The 8570-nt window shown below is 40.7% G+C and overlaps 1 long non-coding RNA gene across 1 annotated transcript in view; it reads left to right on the top strand.

Annotated features, from left to right (window-relative positions):
- Window positions 1-1110: 1110 nt before the first annotated feature.
- Window positions 1111-8570, top strand: part of LOC122556934 — a 37638-nt gene continuing 30178 nt past the window's right edge. Inside the window, exon 1 of the long non-coding RNA XR_006313713.1 lies at window positions 1111-1217. This is a non-coding gene — a long non-coding RNA (uncharacterized LOC122556934). The remainder of the gene's footprint in view (window positions 1218-8570) is intronic.

The raw sequence follows: 8570 nt of genomic DNA, 5'->3' as shown, positions 1-8570 counted from the left end.
CCTTTCCTATACATGAGTTCTACCAATATTGCCTCACTGCATGAGTCCTTTAATGTATCCTCTCCCAGTACAGCTGTGAAATACTCCTTTACCACTAAGGTAGCTCACCCACCCCTTTTATGTTCCCTTCTATCACATCTGAAACATCTTTTATTTATATAGAATCCCTACAGTGTGGAAACAGGCCCTTTGGCTCAACAAGTCCATACTGACCTTCTGAAGAGTAACCCATCCAGACCCATTCCCCTATATCTACCCCTGAATAGGGCATCTAACTTAGGCATCCCTGAACACTATGGGCAATTTAGCACAGCCAATTCACCTAACCTGCCCATCTTTGGTTTGTGGGAGGAAACTGGAGCATCCGGAGGAAACCCACAATGAGAATGTGCAAACTCCACAAAGACAGTCGCCCAAGGGTGGAATCAAACCTGGATCCCTGGTACTGTGAGGCAACAGCGTTAACTACTGAGCCACCGTGTCACCCTAAATCCTGGGAGCTGCCAGTCCTGTCTCTGTTTCAGTCAAGTCTCTGTAATTTCAATAATATCATGATTCCAAGTACTAACCAAATTTCTAAGTTCATCTACTTTGCCTATTGTACTTCCTGCATTGAAACACACATATTTCAGACCACCTCCCCTGTTCCTTTCAGCAGGGCTTCCCTGCCTGTTCTTGTTCTTAGTCATGTTTGCTTTGGTTTCTAAGTCTGCCTCAATTTCTGCATCTATTGCCCTACTCTTCTGGTTCCAATCCACCTGCTATACTAGTTTAAAGCGTCCCCATCCACTCTACACTACATCAGTCCTGGTCCTGCCCAGGTGTAACTGGTCCAGTTTGTGTAGGTCCAAGATCCCCCAGAACCGATCCCAATGCCTCATGAATCTAAAACCCTCTCCCTCACACCATCTTTTCAACAACATGTTCATCCTGTATATCCTGCTATTTCTACTATGACTAGCTCGTGGTATTGGTAGTAATACTGACATAACTACCTATTAGATCCTGTATTTCAACTTTCTTCCTAATTGTCTATATTCTGATTTTAGGACAACATCTTTTTTTTTAACCACTGTTGTTAGTGCTAACGTGTCACGACAACTAGCTGTTCACCCTTCCCCTCCAGAATGTTCTGCAACTGCTCCAAGCCATCCAGGAACCGAGCACCAGGAAGGCAACACATCATCCTGAACTCTCATTTGCAGCTACAGAAATGCGTATGTACCTCTTTTATGATTTAATCCCCTATAGCTATAGTATTTCTGTGCCTATTTCTACATGATTCTGCAGCAGAGCCAATCAATATATGATCAGTTTGGCTGCTGCTGTTATCCCCTGAGAGTCCATTCCTCTCAATGGTATCCAAAACAATACATCTGTTTTGTCGGGGAATAGCCACAAGAAATTTGTGTTCTGCATGCTTAGCCCTTCTGCTCTGCCTGGTGTACAGGAATACAGGGAGAACTAGCCATTTAGATAGAGAATTAACTCAAAGATACAAGATAGAGGTGGTGGAGGGTTGTTTTTCAGACTGGAGGCCTGTGACAATGGTTGCCACAAGGATCAAGGTTCGGTCCACTGCTTTTTGTCATTTGTATTAATGATTTAGCTATGAATTAGTAAGTTTGCAGATGACACCAAAATTGGAGGTGTTGTGACAATAAAGAAGGTTACCTCAGAGTACAACAGGATCTTGATCAGATAGGCCAATGGGCCGAGGAGTGGCAGATGGAATTTAATTTAGATAAATGTGAGGCTCTGCATTTTGGAAATGCAAAATTAGGGCAGGACTTATACACTTAAAGGTAAAGTCCTGGTGTGTGTTGCTGTACAAAGAAGCCTTGGACGTGGAGTCGCAGATAGCAAAGAAGGCATTTGGTATGCTTTCCTTTATTGGTCAGTAAATTGAATATAGGAGTTGGGAGGTCATGTTGCAGCTGTACAGGACATTGGTTAAGCCACTTTTAGAGTACTGTGTGCAATTCTGGTCTCCCTGCTTTAGGAAGGATGTTGTAAAACTTAAAATGCTTCAGAAACAATTTACAAGGATATTACCAGGATTGGAAGGTTTGAGCTACAGGGAGAGGCTGAATAGACTAGGGCTATTTTCCCCAGAGCTTTGGAGGCTGAGGGATGACTTTATAGAGGTTTATGAAATCATGAGGGATATGAATAGAGTAAATAATACACGATCTTTCCCCTGGGGTGGGTGAGTCCAAAAGCAGAGGTCAAAGGTTTAAGGTGAGAGTGGAAAGATTTAAAAGGGACTTAGGGGGCAACTTTTGTACATAGAGAGTGGTGCATATATGGAATGAGATGCCAGAGGAAGCTGGTGGAGGCTGGTAAAATTACAACATTTAAAAGACATTTGGTTGGGTGTATGAATAAAGCAATATTGGACAAATGTTGGCAAATGGGACCATATTTATCTGGTTGGCATAGATGAGTTGGACCAAAGAGTCTGTTTCCATGCTTTACATCTCTATGACTCTATGGTAGTCACCTACTCCCTTCCTGCCTGTGGAGTCTGAGTCTGCAGTGTGACCATCCCTCCAAACATGCTATCCAGAATACTCTCCACCTTGCGAATGTTCCAGTATCCCAGACTCCACTGCAACTACAAAATTCAGGCTTCTAGGAGCTGCAGTTGGAGTCACTTCTTGCACACATGCAGGTCCCAAGCTATGGAAATGTGCCTGGCTTCCCACTTTGAGCAAGAGGAGCAGACTATGGTATGGAGCTCTCCTGCCATGTCTTACCTCCAGCAAAGCATGCCTTAACATAAACTTGTTCGGTTGGTCATGGCAGTCCGTATAACATAACGTTCCCAAATTTGCCTTCATCCAAACACTCAGTAACACTCTTGGTAAGAATTTGTAGTCAGTTCTAGTTAAAAATACATTCAGCCTCTAGTGTACCTGGATTGTGCACTCAGATTTGAAGATCCTCAGTTCTGACCACTTGCTGAAATTGACTGACCATCAAGAGTCCTTGCATTTGTGATCCTACCCGAGGATGAGTTCCTAGAAGTCTGATGTGAAAACCAGGAAATCCAACTAAACAACCCCTCTCAGATCTCTGGCTTTTACGGTTCTATTTTAGTGGACACTTGCTGAATAAACACATTGAAAAGCCATATAGACCACTGACTGCAAACAACAGACTTTATCACAATTTCCAGACACTTTGTTACAGCAGTCATTGCTAAAATATTGCTCTATTAATAATTTGAATGCTGGGCCCTTTAAGTACCATCAATGCAGGGCACAGCTTACAGTTTCTCCTTTGTCATTTACAGAATGACACATACTTTGCGTGTATCTACTTGTTCCACTTTGTTTACCTTGGTGTTGCAACAGCCATTTAGGCTATGTGCCATCAGGATCATTCTCCTTCACAACCTTTGAGTGTATATTCCCTTTGTTCATGTAGATGTCTATCTCAAGAGGTCAGGCCATGCCAAATGTAGCTGGTGCTCCATCAAAATGATGCTAAAGGCCTCCAACTTGATGCAGACGAATGTGTGTTCAAAATAAAAGTTTGCAGTTATGAAGTCCAAACTGTAATGCTGCTAACTTCCTGTTGGTGGTAACACTGAAGACAATTATTTCAAGTGGCTCAATAGCACCACTAGCAGTTTCTTATTGGTATTGTGCTGCTTTGAAATATCCGCTTGAAAATAATCTGGTATCAAATAACTGCTGATTTAACTAGAAGACATTGAAGTATTTCACACCAATAAAAGCACGCAACAAAATTGATTTGATTTATTGTCATGTCTACCTAAGTACAGTGGAAAGCTTTGCAAACAGTACAGGCAGATCGCAGTGAGCAAGGACATACGGATCATAGCGTGAAAGACATTTGGACAGAGTTAGGCATACAGGTTACACCACACAGAACGTGTGCGAGGCAAGATCAACATTAACAAGATCAGAATTGTTAGAAACGAAATCGCTTGATTTATTGTCATGTCTACCTAAGTACAGTGGAAAGCTTTGCAAACAGTACAGGCAGATCGCAGTGAGCAAGGACATACGGATCATAGCGTGAAAGACATTTGGACAGAGTAAGGCATACAGGTTACACCACACAGAACGTGTGCGAGGCAAGATCAACATTAACAAGATCAGAATTATTTGAAGTTAGAGATCCCATGCATCAGTCTAATAATGACAGGAAAGAAGCTGTTCTTGAACCTGCTGGTGCATGTGTTCAAGCTTCTGTACCTGAGGACGGGCCCTGCCCAAAACATCAACTCTCTGGTTTCTTAGATGCTGTTTGACCTGCTGTGCTTTTTCCAGTGCCGCACTTCATTAACTCTGACTGTTCAGCATCTCAGTCCTCACTTTCTCCTTCATACAGTCCTGGGCAGAGCAATTGCTGTACCAGGCTTTTATGCAGCCTGACAATATGCTTTCTGTGCATCTGTAAACGTTGGTGAGGGTCCTTACAGACATGCCAAATTTCCTGAGAAATCTGAGGAAAGAGGAGTTGCTGTGCACTCTTGACCGTCACGTCTACTTGAGAAGTCCAGGACAGATTGTTGGTTATCGTCACTCCTAGGAACTTGATGTTCTCAACCCCCTCAATCTCTGCTTCATTAAGGTAGATGGGGGCGTGTTCTGCCCCTTTTTTTCTCAAGTCAATGGTCAGTTCTTTAGTTTTGCCGACATTGAGAGAGATGTTGTTATTGCACCAAGTCACCAAGCCCTCTATTTCATTCCTGTGTTCTGACTCATCATGGTTTGATATCTGTCCTACCACGATTGTGTCATCAGCAAACTTGTAAATGGCATTTGTTCAGAATTTGGCAACATAGTCATGCGTGTACGGGGTGTACAACAGGGTACTGGGAATGGATCTTTGGGGAGGGCTCCAGTTTTGAGCGTTATCCATCATCTTTGTCCAACATTAATTACCTCTGCCAATCATATGGAAGGAGGTAATGTTTTCAGTGCTATTTTTCAGCCTGCTGTCTGTAAGTAACAACGTATTTCAAAAAAATAATGGATGGATTTCAAAGAAGCTTGGTCAACATCATATAAGTCTCGAGGTTTGAAAGAGTTTCATGCGGTTGCAATAAACTCCACCCAATTTGATGGGTCACATAAATTTTGGCTGGCAGTTTAGCATGAGGTCCTAATGGAAACACAGATGTCATTTCCATTTTGTGATAGTTGTAAGGAATCATACCTGACTTGACAGTGTAATATATACCTATTGCTATCATACAACAAACTGCTCCTGGTTATATAAGCCTCTTCTTGTTAAGACTCATCAGTGGTCTGCCTTGTACTACTGGAACTTAGATAAGCCCTGAGAATCAACAAAGGAGAATTAATGGTAGCACTGTATCTGAACCAGAAGCTGACAGTGGTTCGAAGAATTAATTATATTTTGATGAAGATGTAGATCAGGGTCCAGATCCTAGCATTTCTTTCGGGATGTTATTAATACTGGGAAATAGGGCAATGTTCTTTTTGTTTTTAGAATGTTATTGGTTTGTTTTATTCAGAATGTTGTTAGTTGTTTCAGAATGTGGTGAATTGTCTCAGCTACTATAATGAAAATAGTCACATCTGTCAAAATGTTGACAACGTTTTCTGGGTAGATTATAGGATATGATGGGCCAGAACCAACCATGTTGACATGCTTTTAATGTTTTTCAATTTCTCTTTGTATGTCTGTGAAAATCCTTTAATCTGATTGGTTGCTGGGAAATCACTTCACTGTGTGCTGGGAATTCTCCTTAGACAGCTCCTTCCATACCTGCAACCATTTTCATCTGGAGTGACAAGCTCAGCAGAAACATTAGAACACCACTACTTGCAAATTCCACTCATCATCCTGATTTGAAAATATATTGCCATTCCTTCACTTTTGCTGGGTAAAAATTCTAGAAGTCTTTTCTACATAGCAATGTGTGTCTTCCATGAAGTGAACTGCAATGATTTGTGAAGCAGATCATCACTATCTTCTCAAGGACAACAAGAAATTGGCATAAATGTAGCCCAGCTAATGATGCCTACTAACTGTGAATAATTTTAGAAAAAAATCAGTAAGGGTTTTGCAAACAATTGCAATGTTACTACACATTGTCATCAAGACATGTCAGAGTATCACAAGATTGCCCTGACCAATAACTTTTTTAAAAAACTAATTCATGGGATGTAGGAGTCATAGACTTGGCCATCATTTATTGCCCATCCTTTGCCCTTGAGAAAATGTTGATTTGTTTCCTTCTTGAAGCTGTCAGGAAGGGACTTCCTGGATTCTGACGGATTGAAAGTGAAAGAACAATAACATATTTCTAAGTCAAGATATTGTGTGGCTTGGAGAGGAATTGCAGGTAGGATACTCTCACGAATCTGCTGCACTTGTTCTTCTAGATGGTAGTGGTTACTGGTTTATAGCATTTTTACAAATGTTATGAATATGTGGGTGTACCTTTAAGAGAGTTAAAAGCAACAGAACTACCAGACACAGTCCCAAGTGTTCTCTTAGGGCAAAAATGTATGTAACACTGGGTTGAACAATTCCCTTAATCTGTTACGACATGGGATAAACTCTCCTGTTTAATTTAAAACCAGCAACACAGTAAAGACTTGTCCCATGCAATAATCTGTAAAGATTTGAGTGGCCAAGAGCTATGTAAAGTAAAAATTAACAACTTTATTTCTTAAAGTATAACAGAGAATAATTAACTAACAACTGTTTATATTTTTTTTCTCTAACCTATTTTTTGCCTTCCCTTCGATAGTACTATTTCAATAAAACTCCCAATTAAGGTTTACAAAACAACACTTCTTATCTCAAAACCAGGTAGCTGTAGGTTCTTGTCTTTGGATCTTCCGGCATCTTCTTTTCTCCTTGTTAGGAATTTCAGCATCAGATGTTACTGATCGAGAAAGAGACTTTTAAGGGAGATGTTTTTTCAAGCAGTCTGGTACATGTTAGGCAGTTCTGCTCTCAACTGTTCAATTTTCCTCTGGACTTATACCCCAGAGCATTGGATTGTGTCATTGGCTTTTAAGATTTTCAATATACTCAATTCAAACTTGATTGGAAATTGGTATTTTTTTCAGGTATAATGTAAACTGTTTGGCTGAATTCGAATTTGTTTTTGTCTCCAGGCAACAAACTACTCAAGTTGCTCGACCGAGTGTTGTATACGTTGTTGCCTTATTGAGAATGCTTGGTGCTATGTCCGGTAGTTCTGCTGCTTTTAATTGTCTTAAGGTACACCCACATCTTCATAACACAAGATGCTTTGGCAAATTGTTGCAGTGCACCTTGTAGATAGCACATGCCATTGGCGCTGTATATTAGTGTTGGAGGGAGTGGATGGGGTGCCATTCGATTGGGCTGCTTTGACCTGAAAGTTGTCAAGCTTCTCAATGTTGTGGATATGTCCTGACATGTGCTTTGATAGGATTTGGGGAGTCAGGAAATGCTTGACTCATTGCAGGGTTCTGAGCTTCTGAACTGTTCTTGTAGCATAAGTATTTATATGTCGAGTCCAGCTCAGTTTTAGTTGCCCATTGACTCTACTTTTACTTGGTTTCCTTGATTCCATACACTGTCAAAGGCAATTGTAAAGTCAAAAATAGTCACTATCACCTTACTTCTGGAGTTCAGCTCTTTTATGCATATTTGGAAAAATATTGTAATGAGATCAGGGGCTGAATAGCCTCACCAAAAACCAAACTAAGCATCAATGCGCCAGTTATTACTCAGAAAGGGATGCTTAATACAACCATTGACATCACATTGCTGATGACTGAGAGTTGATTAAAGGAGCAGTAATTGGATGAATTAGATTTGTCCTGCTTTTTGTGGACAGGATATACCTATGCAATTTTCCAAGTTGTCAGTTAGATGCCAAAGTTGTAGCATGACTAGAGATGCAGCTAATTCTGGATCAGTAGTCAACATTACAATTGGTGATATGTTGTCACAGACTGTGGCATATGCAGTATTCAGTTTCTTCACCCATTTCCTGAGATCATGCACAGTCAATCAAATTGACTGAAGACTGTGATTTGTGATTTTAGGGTCCTGTTGATTGTGGGATAACTTAGCGACATCCATGACATGCTGGTTCTGCTGACTGCAATGCAAGTAGTCCTGTTGTCTATCTTCACCTGGATGGTACCTCATTTTTATGTATGACTAGTGATGCTGCTACATTTTGCATTGAGTCTTTGTTGATCTCTGGCTTGTTGGTAATTGTAAATCTTCTAGATAATTTAGGTTGCCGATTGTGATTGAATACAACTCTTCTGCTGCTGATTGACAACAGTACTTCTTGGATGTCCAGTTTTGAGTTGCTGGATTTATTGATTGGTGAAGATAAGGTGATTGACTAGTGAACAAAATGAAGGAACACTGATTCATTAACTGAGGGAGCGAAATAGCTGGTAATCAATAGGAACTGTCCATGCCCATATTTAACCTTATGCTTGAAGACTTTATGGGATCAGAAGTCAATGTTGAGGACTCTGAGAGGAATTTCATTTCAACTGGATACTACCGTATTGCCTCTCAAGGATTTGTCCCGAGAAAGC

Source organism: Chiloscyllium plagiosum, chromosome 14 (assembly GCF_004010195.1).
Source record: "Chiloscyllium plagiosum isolate BGI_BamShark_2017 chromosome 14, ASM401019v2, whole genome shotgun sequence".
NCBI lineage: Eukaryota > Metazoa > Chordata > Chondrichthyes > Orectolobiformes > Hemiscylliidae > Chiloscyllium > Chiloscyllium plagiosum.
Note: the sequence above shows the minus strand (reverse complement) of the source record. Positions and strands in the feature narration are given on the sequence as shown.